The 20,844-nt window shown below is 38.9% G+C and overlaps 1 protein-coding gene across 1 annotated transcript in view; it reads left to right on the forward strand.

Annotated features, from left to right (window-relative positions):
• The first annotated feature begins 1,144 nt into the window (after positions 1-1,144).
• LOC108897227 (protocadherin-15) overlaps positions 1,145-20,844 on the forward strand; it is a 170,206-nt gene continuing 150,506 nt past the window's right edge. Inside the window, exon 1 of the mRNA XM_051076797.1 lies at positions 1,145-2,222. The gene's annotated coding sequence lies outside the window, so the exon portion shown is untranslated. The remainder of the gene's footprint in view (positions 2,223-20,844) is intronic.

The raw sequence follows: 20,844 nt of genomic DNA on the forward strand, positions 1-20,844 counted from the left end.
CTGTTAAAAACACTGATTTATTTGCATGCACCGCGTTGGAAGTTTGGAATTTGTAGATCGGGGCTTACATGGGATCAGTGTGGGATAAGATCAGGAAAGAGTTTGCATGTGGGCAATTTTATACTGTACATTCTCATGTGCAGATTCAGCACTCGCATCTAATGCGCTTGACACTGAGGGTGTTTTTGCTCTGCTTAGTGAGATTTACAGTAATGACAGAAACAAATAGACAAATCACAACTGAGCTTTCCATTCCTCCCTGATGGATAGATATTATGCAGATTTGTCAACACCAGCAAACATCGCAGTCTAAAGGCACATTTCCATCTTACTCAAACATGAGCTCAGCTGTAATGTCATAAAGTTCCTAGTCTGCAATAAATTGTCCTGTGTTATATTGGAGTACATATAGAGTCTGATTTAACTCCTATCTACTTAATCTACAGCCTGTCATTAAGCAGCAACAGCAGGCAGACATTTGCTTATTTGTATGCAGAAAATCAACAGAGAAACAGTATAGCTTTGAATATTTTGACAGCTGAGCATTGCAGATATTGGAATTTTACTTATATTTTATTTGTGTGTTGACACTGGCTTTATTTTCTCATGTACTGGAGTTCTTCAAAACCCATTACTGAGTTTACATATTTGATAAAGGTGACATGGTAACAGGTAACATACCCAAAGAAGCATCATTATTACACCAGAAAAGGAAGTATTTTACATATGGGTTGTGAATTAACAAATGTGGATTCCTTTTGTTTGCTGAAAAATCACTGACAAACAAATAAATGTACAATGTACTTTGTGTTGTCCTAATGAGGGACATTACTCAAATGTTTGGAGTAAGTTGGAGCCTGGTGGTGAAGTGTTTAGGACCCCAAAAAGAACATTAGGGTCAAAAATTCAGGAGGCAGGTAGATAAAATGAAAGCAATTTAAAGCAAGTTAAACAAAGTTAGTTGTTGGTTACTCCTATCAGGGTTCTTCAACAGTTCAACAGGCAAAAGAAAAAAAAAAAACAGGTAAGTGCTCATGACTGGCAGCGAGAAGGAAAAAAAAAAATCACTATGAAAGACCCTGGAAATGAGGGTGAGCAGCCCCGTTTGCTCGAGGCCTGATTAGGGAAATTGGGAACAGGTGCGCAGGTAGGTGTGAGAGTCACGTAATGGCTAACGGCTGGGATAAACCGAGTAGAACTGACAACGAAGAGCAGCGTCAGGAAGGACACACAGTGACAAAAAGTGAGTGGCAAACTGGCAAAAGGAAAACAAATTCTGACGGATATTAAGAACTAGTTGTAGTCACACTGTGAGACTTTTTTTTTCATTTGGCCCATAAATTCTAAACATGGAATCCAGCTGTATATCGAGGGCGTTCAGTTGAGCTCCAGGAAGATTTGGATTAGTTCCATTTCACTGATATTTAATTCATTCGATCCTCTGAACAGAATAACAATGAGAGAATTAAATCAGATATCAAATTCAGCACAGAGTGACATTTCTCAGAGAAAACATCTTCTCTGTTAGTGTGTGTCTAAAATCTCAATCTCAATCAGTCGTATTAAGACACGTGGCCTAAATCTGGATATGGAGGACTTGGACGTGAAGACGCATGGGAATCCCTTGACGGTGAGGATAAAAACGCTCCGGCACAACTTTGGGTGGCGCCAGAGCGCAAGGAAAGAGGAGGAGAGTGAGAACCTAGCACAACTCATGGGTTAATCTGCCAGGAGAATCACTTTGTGGCTTCGGCCGTCTCTCCACATCCCGCTAGATGATGTGCGAATGTCTTCAGTGGGTGGTTGGACTTGCCACCTGTCAGGAATGGTAAACGGGCTGCATCGCTGACGACTGCGCCGACGACCTCTCCCCACTTTCTCCCTGGGAAAACGTGAACATTTAACCCCCCCACCCCCCGCAGGGTCGCCTGTATTAGTGAAATAAACACGGACAAGTTTGTATGAACCGGCTGCACAGGAGAAAGTGAGCCGCACGCAGAAAACTGGCGGTGCTGTGATTATAAACGGAGTCTCTGAGCGCCCGGGAGGCTCCGACCCCTCTCGCTTTGAAGATTAGAGGGTTGACGACGTCTGAAGGACACTAAGAACAGGATTAGGTATTGTGCTGGCTAACCTACTTCTCATCACTCCTACATCTTGTCCTCTGAATATTCGCGCAATGACCTTTGGTGCACTTGGAATACAGCGGATGCACACGTGAGGTAAGGAAATCATTTTTGTCACTGCTGGATTTTCTTACGGGTGATGGGATTAATTCTATATGTGAAGTTGAACAGACAGCTAAATCCACTCTGAGCGAATAGCACTTGGTATTTGGAAAATGACATCTTCTATCGGCGCCTGTTACGCGCAGGTGCCATCGCAATCCTTTAGAGTAATATCGACATATATATGACAGGCACAGTGTTAGTGGAGAGTTATCCCTCACGTTGTACGTTGTGCGGCTTTACCCAGAGACCGTGCACGGTGTTTCACGCGCTTAACACGTCAGCCCACTCAAGCGCTCTGACTCTCCGCGCGCATGAGGGTTAATGTAATTTGCAATTGTGTACCAGTTCAGAGATCAGTACTTAAGGGATTCGTATTTTATTGAGCATTACTGCACGTTTGGTATCAGAGTCAAGGCTGCTGTTAAATGCCTCGACCTGCTCTGGTCAGGGTATCCCGAGTGATTTTCGTGTGAGCTTTCTTCTTCCTTTTGGAGTCCCACTGTTTAAGGGACGATTTGAATCGTTTAGGACAGTGCCATTCATTTTAAACTCACGCCACTAGCCACAGGAGACATCTTTCTTAGGTCATAGGATATGTATATGCATATATATCTCACATGAAGTTTCCTCAAATGAGACTCTGTAGACCTTGACATTTATTCTCTAAAGAAAACGAGCATATAATTTTGGTCACTTAAAGAGCAGACTGGCTCTGCATTAGCTTTAAATAATGTACAGTTTGTCATAGAAGCAGGAAAGAGTGCACACGCATTAATTCCTGTCCCAACAACTGAGCTCACTTTATTGCATGGCATAGTAAAGCATTCTCATACTTTGAACTGCAGCCTATCCATCTATACAACTACAAGCAACCGAAGACCTAAAGTATAAACACACAAGCCATTCTAATTTTAGTCAAATCTTCTGCAATAATGTGGCTCTCTGTTCTGAGTGATTAGTGTAGTTAGATCACTACCACACTTTGTCAAGTCTAAGTTGGCAGATCTCCATGAAGACTACTGCACTCTCTTAATGTGCGAAGCCAACCCTCATCTTAATTTGACTTCGCGTCACTGTCAATTGCTGCAGACTGGTAGGATTCATCAGTGAGATGAAGTGAGATTGAAAATATACTGTATCCAGGTGTATGATTATAGTGTTGCTTACAGTGACCATCAAGAAAAGGCACACAGTTCTGTTTTCCTGTGAAGAATATGTTCAGAATACTTTCTCCTCTCTTCTTTGACGTTATGTTATTTTATGTGTACTACAGTTCCTGACAGCTACAGTTTTGGGTAGTGCCCTAGAAGTGTGCAGAGAATATGTAAAAAGCATTGCTGCAGGATGCCTTCCTGAATTTAGGGTTGAGCCAGTTCTTTCCAGAGGCTCACATTTGGGAAATGAGAGATGAAGAGTAGCGTGGCTCAGGCCAGCCAGACTCCATTGATATTCTGCCTGTGTCCTGCACCATAGGCAGCCCATTGTCATGGCTTTGCTCAGCAGGATAGCATCTGATGATTGAAGGGCTGTGGAAGAGGGTTGAAATCCAGCTTGGAGAGAGACTAAGGGTTCATTTATCGAAGGTTAAAGGTATGTCATTACAGTAATGGCTGATAGTGTCTGCTTGTATGAGAGTTGTTTGGATGCAAAATTATGACACCTGGTATTATTTTTAATAATAGTTAAGTTCATGACATGCACCTCACCGCAGGGCCAAACAAATGTGGTTAGTTCATCTTTGTTTGCTAATTAAATTCACCTTGCCCTCCTTTCTTAGAGCAGAATTGCAATTAGATGCATATTTAACAAAATGATATTTGTTCATTTGGGACCCTAAGTGGCTCTTCCATTATCTCTAATTGTACCCCAGATAGCATAAAAATAAGAAGGGAATTCCAAAAACGCAGGTGCATCCAAGTTTTTAAAGGGTGCAGCTTCTCTAACGTCAGGTGCAACAGTGCCACACTGTGTGGCCACTCAGCCTCTGTAAGATTCATGGCCAGCCAAGCAGAAAGATTTATCTGTCGTGAGTGCATGAAATTGCAATGCTCTGCAGTATTCTGTCCAGGGCCAGTGTGAGAGAGACAGATCCTCCATTGCTCTGGGAAATAAAGAAGTAACAGAGAGGAGTCATGCACCAAAAAAGTAGCAAGCACTAATGGCTGCCTGTGCTTTGTGTCAGGTATAAGTGATCAAGGCTGTAGTCTCTTTTTTTTGGGGGGGGGGGTAGGCAGAGATGAGCAACCAAGGGGGAGTAACAAAGAAATTCATCTGAGAACTTGAACAAATAAGGATAACTTTTGAAGAGTGCCATGGAAGTTGACAGACTGAAGTGCAAATGTTTACAAGTGGCTGCAGTATAGAGGATTGCTCTCTCAGCTCAGCTTTTTTTGCACTTTTGCTGCCTTTGCTCTGAAAGTCATTCTTAATTTACACTTTAACAGACTTATTTAAAAGAAACTTAAATGGTTATTAAAAGATTGCTCTGGAATTAAAAAAATAAAAATCATTCAAAACTACATTTTTTTTCTTCTTTTTTAAATCCTGTAAAGCGTTAAACAATAGGTTTAGATGTACTGATGTACATTTTTGGCATGTTTTGTGTATGAATAAATAATTGCAGAGGACTGAATTCATATTTAAATGAGAATATAACTGTCAAGAATCAGTTAAGATTGATATTTAGAAGACTTTTTTTCATTTTGGATGCACCCATGGGCTGCTGTGATCTACAAAGATCTTCAGAAGTACAACATTTCATCAGCTCAGTTTTGAGGATTTGTAAATGTATCGCCACAAGCTTGTAGCTACATTAGGTCACAGTAGAGCTTGACTAACCGCTGTGGCTGGCAGCTGTAGCAGAAATCTGTGTCCATGTCTCCACTGAAGCATTAAGGGAAAGGATGATTGCATATAAGTTATCTCAGTGTGGCAACACCAATAGTCTCAAAATTAATGGAAAGGGAACTTGATATGAATATGAAAAATCACATACATATGGATGGACGCACTGCAGGTCTTTTCCATTCTGTCCTTCTCTTGCGCCTTATCTCTCTATTCTTGTCACTCTCAAACACAATAAGTTCTGTCCTTCTACATGCTGCTCCCTTTCTCTCAGATAAGACCTGTTTGTGCTGGGTAACAGGTTTATGTTAGTGCTAGTACTAGTGCAGAATGCGTTTTTTTTTTTTTTTTTTAAAGATTTGGTTAACCGAAAGATCTTATTGTAGTAGGGAGCATGGTCAGCTAATCTACAGGAGAACCTAACAGAATGCTGAAGGGCAATTTGTTCCTCAGCTCCAGTGCTTTCTCCCTCCTGTTAAGTCTCTGAATGTGGACTACAGCAACTATTGCTGACTGGGCAGCAGCATACTGTTGAGAAGAGGAACTTCTAAGTGTTAGACAAATAGGTCTGGGAATGCTGGACTTTTGATTGGAATCCTAGGGTTTTCTGAAAAATATGAGTGTTGAAATGAAGGTCCTTCTTTCATAAATGATTACCCAAGTGTGTTTGAGAAGGCCAGTGATCGACAGTGCAACACGAGTTGTGTTGATTGGCTCCCTGATGTGCGTGTGTTAGCCATGCATAACCTCTCCTCTATATGAAACCCTTCTTGGATGTTTCTGTGAATAATACAGAAGCTCTATAATAGAATTTTCTTTTACTGAATTGCCCATTTTTTACAACAGTGTCAAAGTACAGCTCCAAGTTGCCGAATGTATTATCTGAAAATGCTAAAATTAAGCACTTATCATGCTGTTGATTTTTGGACCTTTTGCCCTTTGAATCAGTACTTAAAGAGTTGTTTACTTGCCCCTCATTTGAAGTCCATCTAATGAGTAGGATCCAATCGGTGCATCAATAAGTATACATTAAGTGTCCTCTCCCTCTAGCAGCTGCCTTTGGAAGGAATTTATCATCTTTAATTTTTGCTCAAGGAACCACGGACAGCTTGACTTTTGAGGGGAAGCCGTTGGAGAGAAGCAGATATGCAGATTATTCTCAACTGTAATTTGGGTGGAAGTTTGCGAGTGTCCATATGTTGTGTGATTGAAGTTCTATTAGCATAAATTAACATTTGCCCCAGCTTCAAATAAATACTGCTGTACAAAAAACAAATAGAGAAGAAGGACGTGAATTACCATACTATGAGAATAGCTTGGCTAAGCATATATATATATATATATATATATATATTATATATATATATATATATATATATATATATATATATATATATATATATGTGTGTGTGTATAAAAACACTGGCAGGCATTCTTGCATGTTGATCTAGTTTTGACTGGTTTAGTTGTCTTTGGAGCAGCTATTTTGGACTGGGCATTCAATTTGAAACTTTAGATACTTGTAAACTGAAGGATGCACTCAACGGATGCACAAGCTGACGAGGCCCAACACTTATGTTTGCTGTGCACTCAAACAGCCTCGCCAGAAGAAATGCCATCAGTATAATGATGCTCATGCTGAAATCTATGAATTTTTGCATTCAGAATTTCCAACAATTCCAAACATCTAGGTTACACTTTTGGCAATATCACAGAAATTAAAAAAAAAACAAAACCAAAAAAAAAACATCAAGAACCAGGCCTGTGAAGGATTTTAGTCTCGGTGGGATGAATCTTGAAGAATATAAGATCCACCCCCCCACCTCACCAATAAAACATCTCCAAATTCTCATGCTCCCTTGCTCTCTCTTGCTCTCTCTTGAAAACACACTCAAACACACTGGCACACACATACACAGCCTCTTTTTGAACATCTATTTCAAGCCTAAATATAGAGAGATGCACACAATGCTATGGAGCTCTGAGGCAATCACAGGGTTGGAGAGCATGATGTGTGATTCCTGAGTGACATTTCACTGATTATGCTTTAAGTCATAGATTATCTAAAGTTGTTGGGTCGTTTTCTCACCACAAGACATGTTGGATTTTCTAAGAATAATCACACACTTGGAGCCTTAAAGCTCCAGAGAGTGTTAAAAGTAGCTGTAGGGTCATTTCTGGCCTGGTGGTGGTTTTACCAACCTCTCTGCATAGATTCAACTGTTTAAATTAGCAGGACAGGCAGTGAGCCAGGTTAAATGATCTTCATTTCCCTGAGACATGTAGCTCTAACTGGTTGATTGACAGTTCAGTCAGATTTATTCATGTGCCAGTATCAAAAATCACTAGTAGGCTTGGCCAATTATTTCGTTTGTGATATTTTCCAAATAAAAACAACCTCCTCAAAGAGTATAAATACATACAGTACACCAAGGGCTCAAAATAATATAGCATTGTTGAGTGTCTAAATAAATCTAAAAATATATATAACTGGTGCTTTGCTTACATGTGACATTATCTTGCATGATGAATGGGTAAGTTCAGTCATGCTGATGTTTCCATTCTGCAGCTGTATGGCATAGGAGAGGACCCTGCTTATGTGTGTTTGTGTTATTAAACTAAACTTCTATTTGTATAAATACCAATAGAGATATAAACAGCAATTATGTTTGATCACTGTCCTGTCTTTTTAATTTGACTGTATGTAACTTTGTCTTAGACAGGGCGACTTACAAAAACCTGACCTGCGTATAAAACATCCATTTAAGTTCAAAGCGGAGCATAAAGAAGATTTATGCTGAACTTGAATTTCATATGACAACACTTACAGTGCATACTCACTTCTTAGCCAGCAGCATTGGAAGTAATCATTAATTTACATATTTGGTGGGGTATAGATGCTGTACTAAATAAGGGGATGCTAAACTAAATAAGGCCTGTAGATTTCTTTTAAGTGCATATTGTTGGTGCAAGTCTACCATCAGCAGGAGATACTCTTCCACTTCTTCAGATGTGTAAATGCTAAATGCAATCTCACCAGATCTTGAAAATACTTTAGAAACACGATGGATGTACTATGATGCAATGCCATTAAGAGCTTTTATATATATATATATATATATATATAATATATATATATACTAAGTGGAGGATCTGAAATTGTTCTTTGAAAGCAGTGGATAGCCAGCAGAGGTTTCTGAGGACCTGAACAACGTGGTCAGATTTTTATTTTTTTTTCCCCTTGCAGCAGCTCTCTGAATGAGCTGCAGTTTATGGGTAGTTTTAGCTTGAAGGCCCATGAACAGGGAATTGCAGAAGTTCAGCCAGCTTATGACTAAGACTCTTATTCAATTGCAAGAAGTTTAGAGCCAACCAAGCAATTGATTAGATAGTTTAAAGGATTCATGTTATCAGTGGATAATGAAATGAGAAGTTGTGTGTCATGGACATACCTATGGTAGTTGATGTTTAATACTGTTGGCAAAGGTTAAGAATGGAAAGGTTGAGAGGGATGGCTCCAATGATGGACGTCTATGGGCACCACACAGTATGTCATACCTGTTGGAGTGAAGGTCCCCAAATGCGATGTGGTGAAATAGCATGTAGTCCACTAAGGTCAGTGAATCTGTGCTGCATACTGAAATTGATTTGCATACATTAGTTATGTGCACAAGACTCATTTCTGGATTCTGCTTAGGCTATACTAAAGTCAGCATATGAAAATGTGTGGAGTGTCTCAATGTTTTGGGTTGAAATTAGTTAAACTTAATAAGCAAATGTGATTAGAGACAAAAATGAGTGATTAGTAGAATGCGCCATCCTGGCTATCTTTCATGTACAGTGTGTTACACTCTGCTCTAAAGCTGACGCATCAGCCATCCTTTGAACATGTTCATAACCATTTCTTGTTAGTTATTTTTTTTACATAACACAGCCATGTTTTCCACTGCAATGCTCAGCAGTTTTAACATCTGTGTCACTATCTATTGTAGTCCAAAAAACTGATCATTGGGAAAACAGGCTGACGGGTTGAGTCTTTGTCTCTGCTGGCAGTTGTCTCTAATTATCTCTGTTGTCAAACACAAAGCAAATAATCAGTTACATTATTAGTTTGCTAGTTAGTGTCCACATGAGCAGTGCTCATAAAGCTTCAAAGACAGCTGACTGTTGGGAAATATAATAATGTAGTGAGAAATAATTTTATCTTGGTAGTGTGTTCTTTACAAAATATGTCCTCCTTTGGTTATTGTGGAAAGAAAAGTACAGAGATCCAAGGAAAAAAAAAATTGGGTGGGTAATCTTTAGCATAAATGTGGGTGCTACCATTAGCATATCTGTTTTAAGTTTCGTTATTTTTGGCATAAGTACTCAAGCTGCCACATTTATTCGTTTCTTTTCCTGCAGGAGGCAACGCTGACATGTCCACATCTGCAGCTCTGAACACTTTCTGTAGTTATTCCTGTCATATCTGTTGTAAGTAAAAGTACGTTTTCAGAATGTTTAAGGTAAACATTTTTAAACACTGAATATTCATACAGTAGTTGTAGTACATATACTTAGTCAAAGCATAGTAGATGTGATTACTGAGTCTCCTTTCTTGGCAAAAAGAGATCCTACTTTTCACTGCTTTGGCACTGAATGTAAATATTATTTTAAGCTGTGTGAACAAACGACCTGCGCTGTACTTTTTCTTTTGCAGGGTAAGTCTCATAAGATCATCTAGCTTGAGGGGCTCAGTCTATTTCTCTGAAAACAATATCCAGCTTTTAGCTAACTGCTGAGAGGGACTTCTTAGCACATTTTTAAAAACATTTTACTTAATTGAGAAATTGAATTGAAACATCACAGGATGTATAGGTTATTTAGGTACACAAAAACAAAGAAAATTCAACCCTCTGTAGGTTAGTATTTTGAAAGCTGTATCTCATCCTTTTTAGCCATTTGAGTTACAGAATCACTCCCAAGAGTAACTCCCAACTGTAACTGAGTACTACCTGGCAGTTTGGCTGCAGGTATCCAGGTAACAGAGTTATTACAGTTTCTGTTGAGTTCTGCCCTCTAACAAGAACAAAAAAAAACTAATTGTACAAGATGGAGATTTAATTCATAAAATGGTGAAGCATAAGCCTGAAGTCAGTTTTTTTTTTTTTTCAGCTGCAAGTGACTTAAATTTACTTTGAGAATTTTGTGAGAATAAATAAAGCTTCCACATTCTAGGTGACTAGTCCATTTGGTGGCTCATTCATTGTCACCCCGTGGGGCCCCTCGGATATAGACTATTAATTCAAGAGCAATTTTGCTTTGTGGGGTTTATTTTGTTTCTTGCATGATTTTTCGGTCTTGCTGTTCTATGGAATGCTTCAACTTTAAAGAATATGTCCATTCCAAACCTTTGTTCTGTGGCATTTTTTTTTTTCAACAAGGCCTTCTCACTGTTTTGTAGCAAAAGTCTTAGATTTAATATTAATGAAAGCATACTTGTGACGGGTATGGCCTAAAAAAATAAACCCATTCATCATAAGAAGGGGACATCATTGTTTTGACGTCTGCTGATAATCAGGTCAGATGAAGTAGAGCTTGACTTGGATCAAAACCAATGTAAAGCCTCATTTGTAACTGCACTAGCCGTCCTACAGTGAGCAGACCCTACAGCGCAAGCGTACTACTATCCCTTTAGAAAAACAGTTCAGTCTAAATGCACATTTGATACTGTATACATGTACCCCCATTTGTTTTCTTGTTTTTTTGTTTTTTTTTGGACAAAAGCTTGAGTGTTTAGTGTATGTGACAGTGTGAATGTTGGTAGGTTGTGTGACATCCTTACATCAGCAATAGCTTTTAAGATCAATGACAAGGATCCAGTTATACTGTGGCCTTTAAACGTCACACAAGGCCAGAATGTTCCAAAAAAATAATATTTACTTCAACCTTGTTCTTTAGTGTCTTCACACTGATTAAGTTTCTGCCATTCACTGGCCATAAAACTCTGCTGTTGTTTCAGTCACCCCCTGTGCTTGATGTTTCTATCCAGATAAAAATGAAATTGATTTATTTTTTAGTTGAAAATGGCAAAATACTGGAAATTACATTTTTTTACAAGTTGTAAGTTGAAATACTGAATGAATAACATCTAGTTTTTCTTGAACTACTGTCACTGTGTCTGCAGACCTGCTCCTGGAGTGTAGACTAAGAAGTGAAATAGTCATAAGTGGTCCAGCCAGTCAATTAGGGGGACCTTCACCTAATTAACCTCTCTCTCTGTAACAGTCAAAGCTTGTAGACTGAAATACCATAGTATATGTTATGGCACTGAATGAGAATCCTCTACCGGCCTTTAAGCTTGAAAAGGCTATCGTACATACAGGCGGCTGCTGAAAGGGGAACATGCTGTATAATTAGATAGTTATTCCCGGAAGAGGAAGACCGATGTCTGCAGGAATGGCATAGAACTGTGCAAGTCTTGTTGACAAATTGACAAATAATACATCGGGGAAAGCCAGAACAATTTTTCTGCTGTGTCTGACTGTTATTCTGCATTGATATGAGAATCTTGGTTGATGGGTGATGCAGTTTTCTGACAAGTGGTGGTCAACTGTGGTGGTTTTGTGCCACAAACTTTTGAGATTTGAGGGTTTTTGCTCTGTTTTTGGCACTTTGGTACACATACAGTGATTTTTCCAGCTGGCTCAGCTTCTTAACATGGGCCTCCACTCATTTCTTGATGACACTGCAATTAACCATTGTTATTGCATGTGCAGCCTATACCTCTCAATGATCCTACATCTGCGTTTTTTGCAGTTGAGTTACACTTTATAACACTTTGTCACACTCTAATTTACACACTAAATCAGAGAACCAATTCAAAGTCTGCCAGAGTTATCACTTTGAGCAGATGCCAAACTGATTTTCAGTATTTACGCTTTCAAATCACTCCTCCCCCAACATTTATTTTAAATGTATCAGGTGTGGTTCACACCTGTGTCTGCTTGTTACCATGGAGAGATAGGCATGGCTAGTATTTTTAACATACTAATGACTGTGTTATAATTTAGGACTCATGTGAGGGAAGTGTAGAAACACTAAACATTAAAACCCTGTCTACTTTCTCACTTTTGCAAATCTGGCCCATTGTTGCTTGAAGTGGCTGTGTCAGTTCTGACATCAGAAAGGTGTGAGGGCAGAGGGTTTCAGAAAGAATTGAACAGAATTATATTGGTACCTTCAGTTGCTTTGCCAACTGTAAGCAACCATGTTAGCGCCTTTTAGTGACCATAACCACAGTAAGTTAAGGAAAAAGAAGAATGAGATAGAAGTGTACTGTTCAAGGTAACATCTGAGATAGACAATTTGTGACCACTGCGGCATTTCTTGGTATTAATTTCATGTCTTTAAAAACACACTGAAAACAATGAAGCAAGGAATTTCTGACACCAGGACATTGTCATTCTAGTGTAGGTTGCAAGATTCTTTTTTGGTAAGATCTGTTTCAGCTTTTAAGCATAGGCAATACTTAAGGAAAAAGAAGGGAAAAAAATTACCTCAAAATGTACCTCATTATATTTTTCTCTCTGCTAGCAATAATCACTGTGGTCCCTTATTTTGACATTTTATATAAAATATTTCATTAATCCAGGCTAGCAAGGAGCTGAGAACACTGTTTGAACATGACAGGCTCAAGGGGATGAGGAGGGATGGGCTTTTAATGAAGAGGACAAGGTTTTAGCTTGGGAAAATGAACACCAGCAACGAGTGGGAATTACTTCTCTGTCACTTTGAAGTTAATTTGAGAGACTCAATTAAATTGGAAAAAAAGAGTCCTATTTCTTCTGCACTTTGCTCTGCTTAGCAGAAATCCTTAACCTTTAGCGTGAAGATCCTTCCCACGTGCCTCGGACGTCAGTGCTTCTGCATCTTATTTTACACTTGGCAAAATGAGGAATCTGGTGTTTTTGCAGCATGTGGGTTATGACAGTCTTTTGGTTGACAGCAGCGTGTAAATGCACATGGTCAAGGCTCATTACCTCACCAGTGAGTGGTAGTAAATTCAATAGAGAAAATGACAGTTTGGTTCAGTGAAATAAGTGATTTTTTTTTTTTTTTGTCCATATGTGAGGATAAACACTTTTCTTTCCAAGGGGATTGGAAATGCAACTTGCCAGAACGGTCTGTTTCAGTCATTTCACAAACAGCAAAACCATTATTTAAAAAAAAAAAAAGAAAAGGAAAGAAAAAACATGATCTGATTTGCATGACACAGGTGCCTCATGGTAATCAAATTTGCACAGTTGCTTTGATGAAAGTTTACAGCATATGATATGCCCACTTTTTGAGAGAACACATTATTTTACAGCTGAGCTGACACTGTAGATTATATCAGGAGCAATATATGCATTTAAAAGTACAAATATGTGCTCCCTCTCAGCAATTTAGCCACTTCCACAGAATAACTGGGCAGATTTGTTGATATCCCTCAACCCTCAGCACTGAATTAAATGCACATTACAATAAGAATGGATTTAGTTAAACATCAGCATCTTTCCGTCAGAACTTCCCTCAGACTGCATCTTGTGTATTTCAGATGTGATCCTACCTCAGGCAGTGGACTGAGAGCTCATGCCGAGTACGAAACAGACTCCCTCTGAATTACTAGTGCTACATCTTGTAATTCTATGTAGACTCAAGGCCACACTAGAGTCTCAGAAATGTTTGGGATGACTAGAGACAGAAGTATATGAACTATGTACTTAGGTGTTGTTTTCATGGTAGAACTCAAGGTTGCATTCTCTCAGGGGAGGATTAATAAATGCATACAGTACATGTATGTACAGAAAGTTACAGCTGGTCAATTTCCAGAGAGATTTGTTTTATAATGTCAGAAAGGATTTAGGTCACAATGCTCCTGTTTGCAAAATTTGTGTGTCCTTAGCCAGTGCCTTACATTAATATCACCAGAAGCAGCACAAAGAAAAAAAAAAAGTTTATTAAAACAGAAGGCAGTAAGACATCTGTCTTGGCATGGGTTTTGAATTGCTTTGATTCTTGCAGCCATGAGTTAGTGAATGAGTCACTGAGTCAACATTCATAAACTCCTGACAGTGGACCACATTTACTAGGAAAATGTATATCTTCTTGATTGACGTAGTCAGTTGATGCTGCATGAAGCTGAAAACTTCTTAAAATTACATTTCCACTTTCCATCTCCCATTAATGATTCTTATGAATGAGGCGATGAGCTGCATCACAGGAGGCCATGTGGGGCTGCTTTAGTTGGTGTTTATCACTGGCCTGGTTTATATAATTTACTCTAATGTGACAGCATTACTACCAAACTAAACATACACAAGTCGATAAATCTTTTGAATTTATCAGGCTTGGCTCCATGTATATTGCTCCGCACTTTTTATTTGTACTTCTTTTCCATCTCATCCAAGTATTTTCCTGCTTTCTGATCTGAGGAAGCCATCCATTAGAGAGGACACCAAATCAAACCTTTTGCCAAAACATGCTGTGCTCTCATCTAATTCTTTCCCATGCGTAGCTCCCTTATGAATTCTCCTGACAGCTCTGATAACACCAGACGCTATAGAGGGCTGTTTATACACCAAAACTGCCATTTGCATCTGAAAGCCAGTTGGTGAGCACAATCACCATTCTCATAACACCCACAACAGGGGCCTCTTACAAATATTTCCTCAAGTTTGACAGTACATTTATTCAGCGGGCTGGCTGGGGGAGCAAATGGCTGAGTAACCTTGCATCCCATCGTGAAGGTTATCACTTTCCGAGCAGTGTTAGAATGTCTTGCAGGTGTGATGACAATTTCACGACCAATTACGCTCCCTCACACTCCTCACTGTCACCCTAGATGAAGCTGAGGATTTTACTCCTTTTAGAGCTGAACTTTGCTGCCCTGATCCTTATTACTTTACATTCACACAAACACAGCTGTACCTAGTTTATTTTTTATTTTTTTGTCTGTCTTTTAACAATTTTATCACTGAATGCTTCTGAAACAGATTGTTAGAAATAAGGCCTCTTGTTTGCAATGATTGCTGGTGTGGTTGTTTCTGAATGAAATTGCTGGATAGTTGGATGAGGAATTCATGGTGATGCCTTGTGCTGGAGCCAGTGCAGTTCTCATGCTCACAAGCTGTCAGCCTGCCAGCACTCAGCTGAAACTTCAAGTGATTACATACAGACTTTAACACAGTCCTAGAAGGGCCACAACAGGCCTCTCAACACAGTACGCTACAGATGGAATCGTTTATAATTGAATGCTGGTGGAAACTGCATAGATTGCAAGAAGGCTGTGAGCAGTTTTTAGCCAGTGTGATTTCTGCAAGGAAACTTAGTCTGAAGTCTTTATTAATTAATCCCTCAATTTGTTTAGTTAAGCAGGAAAACACACAAACATTTATTCCAGTAAGCTTCAGGCAAACTGACTACCAGAGCAATCAACTCATCTCACTGTCTTCAAATTGTCTAACAAGATCAATGGGTCCCAGAGGAGATAAAATTGTTACGTTCCCACTCCTCTGAGGGATGACATTTACCCCCTAAAGCATATAGTACAGTAAGCATGGCCTTTATCAAAGCAACATACGACAGTGACATTTAAGAAAGTGCCACGTTGCACTTGTTTGCTCTTGTAAGGCTGGAGATAAAGAGGCTTCCTCACTGCTCGAGCCTTCATTAATGGATTTCTGAATGTGAGAAAAGGGCCAGAGTTTTTATTAGCATTCAGCAGGATTGCGCAGTAGCCATACACGCCTTATGATCTTAGCAAATTAGCTGTGAAATGTGGAGCTGTGCTGATGTCAGGTTTTAATTGAAGCCCTCTCTTTCTCACTTTCAAGTTGGACTACAGAAAGGTATGCAGTTTCTTCCCCTTTTATATAACCAACTAGAGCAAAGCAAACCCTAAAATGAAAAAGTAAATCATAGGTAGCCATGTTTTTAGTGACAATCACAAGGCATTCATTCATTTTACTTCACTTACTTCTCAGGAATATATCATGATTTAAGATGAATTCATTAAAATGAATCTGAATCTGGTATATCCTGAGATTGAGAGGGCTTCAATTAAGATTTCAGTTAAAACCTGACATCAGCACAATGCTGCATTTAACAGCTAATTTACTTAAAGATCACAAGGTGTGTATACTCGGAGATATTCTCATTCTCCTTTCCATTCGACAGTTGGATGAGGAATTCATAGTGAAAAAAAATCAGATAATAATAGAGATAATTTATATCCATTACACAGTCCATTCTCTGTGCTGCTGTGCCCCTAAATGTGTTTCCATTTAGGAGCTTTTGTTTCTTACCTTATTGTACAGTATGATAAGTTACCTGGCAAAATTGAACATGTCACCTTAGCTTATAGATGGTTTCCTCTGTGACCTTAAGTTCATACAGTAGAATTCAGTCCAGTGCAAGAGAAATAGCTGTGGTCTATTTATGTTTATGGTTTTCCTGTAATCGATTTTCATTTGCAGAACTCAGAGAAAAATCTGGGCCACCTTTTGGAAAGGCCACCAATGCCTCAACGAGCAATCAATGGCCCGCATTCTTTTTTTTTTTTTTCCTGGAAGTGTTTTAGTGGAAAAAGCCCTACCCCAGACATTTTGTAAAACTTGTGTGTTAAATGTTACACAATGCAGTGCTCCAACACATCAAGCACAGCTTTTATTCAAGAGTTTACCACAGTGGAGCACGTCACCACATGAACACAGAACGGCTGTGTCTTTTTTATTTAGTAGTAGGTCAGAGTGAAGTCTTGTTTTGGCATGAACCTACAGGCTGTAGTCAGAAAATGGGGACACCAGCATACAGACTCCTCAAAGTGCTGTTGGCTTTGTTATGTTGTGGTGCAGTCACGTTCTTTCATTTCCTGCCAAGTAAGGTCAATGATAATTACTACTAGCATAATCACTGTCCAGTAAGTGATCATCTTGGTTTTCTGGTTATTGAAAATTCTTTATTATGCATTTCAAATGGGCCCACATTCGATTCAAATGACCATTCATGTCTTCATGAAAGGAACATTCATTCCACTCTAATAATTAAATTATGCCCAATGTAAGGCCATGCTTATAGTGATTATAATGATGATCAAGAGAGGTGGGTTATTGATTTATTTATTTTTTACCTCAAAAGGGGTCATTTTAATTTAGAAGTAGTCAGAATTTTAACCATACATTTAAATTATTTTTTGCCCATGTGATGTCAAAGCTGGTAAAGAGTCTGCAGCCACCTTAGCGGATATGAGTCTTTGATGAGGCATAGGTATTTTTCGCTAAATGCTAATGTCAACATGTTAACATGCTCACCATGACAGTGCTGATGTTTAGCATGTATTATGTTTATCATAATAATTCATTAATAATTCATGAAATGAAAACTAAACTGAAGAGAAACAAAGCCACATTTGAAGGCGACCTCTACCATCTTCTCAGATGAAAGTATCAGAGTAAATTGAGTACATTGCTGTCCCTAGAACCATTCTGCTAGTGTGACTAAAAGAAGTGGTGGCCCTAAGGCCAATAATTCATGAAATTTGAGTATGAAAACAAAACTGACTGCACTGGCTACCTCTACCATCTTCCCAGATGAAAGTATCAGAGTAAACGGAGGGTGTTGCTGGGACTAGGGAGGGAGACCGCAGAGAGTCCCTAGTGTTCCTAGCCTCTTTAACAGGTACACCTGAAGGGGAAAGGACAGAAAAGTTACAAAAAAATAAACACCACAAAGGACCATAGAGGGACCACATAACACTCATTAATCTTTCATATCACTCTTGGTTTACAACTTAGCCTCATTTCTCTCTGTGTTTTGTTGATGCACACATGCCGCAAAGGTCATCTGTGTACTGGATGCAGGAGAGCAAAAGAGCAAGAGTTTAAGTAAAAACAATGAATATCAGTGAATTCTCTCTAGTTATATACTCCTTTTTTTCTACTAGCCTTTAGGCTATCTCACGTACAGTATTATCAAGCAGCTTGTGAACTTTTGTCAGTGGTGAACCTGGTAGTGAATGATAGCTATTCAGTTACTCACTACACTAATATGTTTTTATTCTCATAAATGGGAAATTGTTGCAAGAGAGGAAAGACTCAGATTTTGGAGGTAATTCAAAGTTGTCTAAATTAGAGCTAGAAGACTCCAGAGTCTAATGCAGTTGCTTCCTTGAACCTTTGTCAACAGTTTTTGAATGGCTTGAGGTAATCTTGAAGATAGCAACTGCCTTAGACCTTCAGCTCAGACCAGATCCCTCACAATGTGCTCTCTAGACACTGGAAAACAGCCATCGATGGTCATTGCTGTGCTGAGAAAGCTGAAACAAAACTAAACAGACTGCATACGTCTTTTTACTTTGACAGTAGAGTTTAATGGTATCTACTGTAATATCTAGGACTAAATGAAAATCTCTGTCTCCTTCTATCTCTTTGTCTTGCTGTCTCTCATTTACGGAGTCTGTCCATGCTTCTTTTCTAAAGTGGCAGTTTGAGTGTGGCTGTTTTCTCAGTAGAGAGTGTCTCAATGGCTTTTACTGTCCATTAAAGCACATCAGCCATGACATGTGTTAATAATAAGGAATATCTCAGTTTAATGGCTACCAGCACAGGTCCAGGGCTGTCAGCCTGTGAGTGCCACATGCAGAATGAATTCATAAAGGGGAGCTGCTTTTAGCACCCTGTGCTGATGAATGATTCTATGAAGTCAGGTGTCGCAATATATGCAGGGTGACTGCATTAGTGCACAGGTGTGAGAGGATTTTTATAAGAAATGCATCATGTGATATGAGCTATCTTGCAGTAAGCAACCACACACTAACATCTTTCTGACAGATTTATTTTACAGTTGTATAGAAAAGCAGGTCACAATGTTGTACTAAAAAGGATTTTGAAGTTAAATTCACACCTTTTAAATTAGATAGGTATTAGTTTTTTGACAGAAGCTGTACTAATTCTGACATGCATATAATCATATGAACCAGTGGGGGTACTTTTCCTCTGCCCCTTTCGGTCCTTTTAATTGTTAACACGAGAGCTGCAATCTGTAGCCCAGAATCCCACCAAAGTCCAACCAACCAGTACAGTCAAGGACATCATAATCCCTCACTGGCTTTCTTTTCTGGAATGCTGGCAATAATGTTTGCTGGAAGCAAAACCGAGCCAGAGTCACTGCTGTTAATAATTGCAGTGAATTTTTTCTTTTTTTGGCAGATCTTATTTTGCCTCTTTGTAGCATGGAGTTATTATAGGTGAACAAGGGTGTACACAGTCCAGATGTTGTTTAGTCCCATTGTCTAGTTAGGTGTGCAACATCTGCTGTTTTTGTAATTCAGGATTCCTGTAGTCTTAGAAAACTTCACTCAGTTTGTTATAAAGAATAATAGATGTGCACTACTGTAACTATGGTCTTCCATTCCTAACCTAAGCCTGAGATGAGACACTGCTTGAGTGATTCAACTCATGAAAATATAGTTCCCTGTGTTCATGGCAGCGTAATTAAGTTTCGATTTCTGTTGGTATTGGCCTTGACAGGGTTTTAAGTGCTCAGGTAGAGGGGTACGCCTGGTTAGACTACACTACAGGATGTACAGTGTTTTGTAACACTAAAAACAGGGACTGAACAAAGTAATATTTATTTCATGTGTAAGACTTAGCCACTACAATTATAAAATCACTATCCTATTTCTTGGTATGTGGGTATGCAGCACACCACCCTCCAGCTTGTTACTGCTCTTGATAAATGCTTGTGACTTTGAATGTACAGTGTTTACCTCATCTAGGGCTCTTAAGAACCAGAGCAGTACAGTAAAAGCTGTAATTAAAATAAACATTATAATAAAAGGGTTGTCCTTGAAGACCTAAACATTCATAACCTGACCTGTGAAGATGAACACAAACAGACTTAGTTTCATACTTAAGGCATTTTCTCATTGTAACAGGATTTACCATAAAGCTGTTTGATGTTGCGCTTTTGTTTAAACATGGACAAAGCTGCAAGACACACACAAGTAGGCTCAGCAAAGATGAGTTGCATAGTCATTCATATCATGTCATTATGTCCTCTTTATGAATGTTGCTTTTAAGTCAACAGCTCTCTCTGTGTGGCTGAGAATCTTTAAGTTTAAACTTTCTGTACCCTGTTCACAAGAGACTGTTTTCTTGGAGGACCAAGTCCTTTAATCTTTTGAAAATAATTCAACATGACATTATGATACTTGCAAAAACTTAACTCTAAGATACTTAGACTTGGACTTAAATCTAAGATGTCCCTTTGATTATTTGATAATTAAATGAATGGTAGTAATTAGCTGTTCTAATATTAAAAAAAAAGCAATGCATTTCCTTGAAAACAAAATCCATGAAAATGCATAATTGAAATGACAAAATTCTAGAAACTCCCAGTCAACCAGAAACCTCAGGTTGCATATTGAAGATGAGACTCCTTATTAAACAGTGATTATATGCAGATATGATGTTTTTTTTAATGCTACATGGATTAACTAATGCCCTGTCATTGTCATAACTGCCAGGCTATGAGACAGGTAATTAAGAGTGTGGTGGAGCAGTGGGGGGTGAAGTTCATGGACCTCATAATTCTTCATTATCTTCACAAAGCAGATATTTTCCCTGAAGTCATGTCCTTTCTGCACTTAAGCATGGCTGTTTTTTACCCTCAAAACTGAAGTTCAGCTAACACAAACACACACACACACACACGCATGCATGTATGCACGCACACACGCGTTTAGTTT

Source organism: Lates calcarifer, linkage group LG16_LG22 (assembly GCF_001640805.2).
Source record: "Lates calcarifer isolate ASB-BC8 linkage group LG16_LG22, TLL_Latcal_v3, whole genome shotgun sequence".
NCBI classification, from domain to species: Eukaryota; Metazoa; Chordata; class Actinopteri; family Centropomidae; genus Lates; species Lates calcarifer.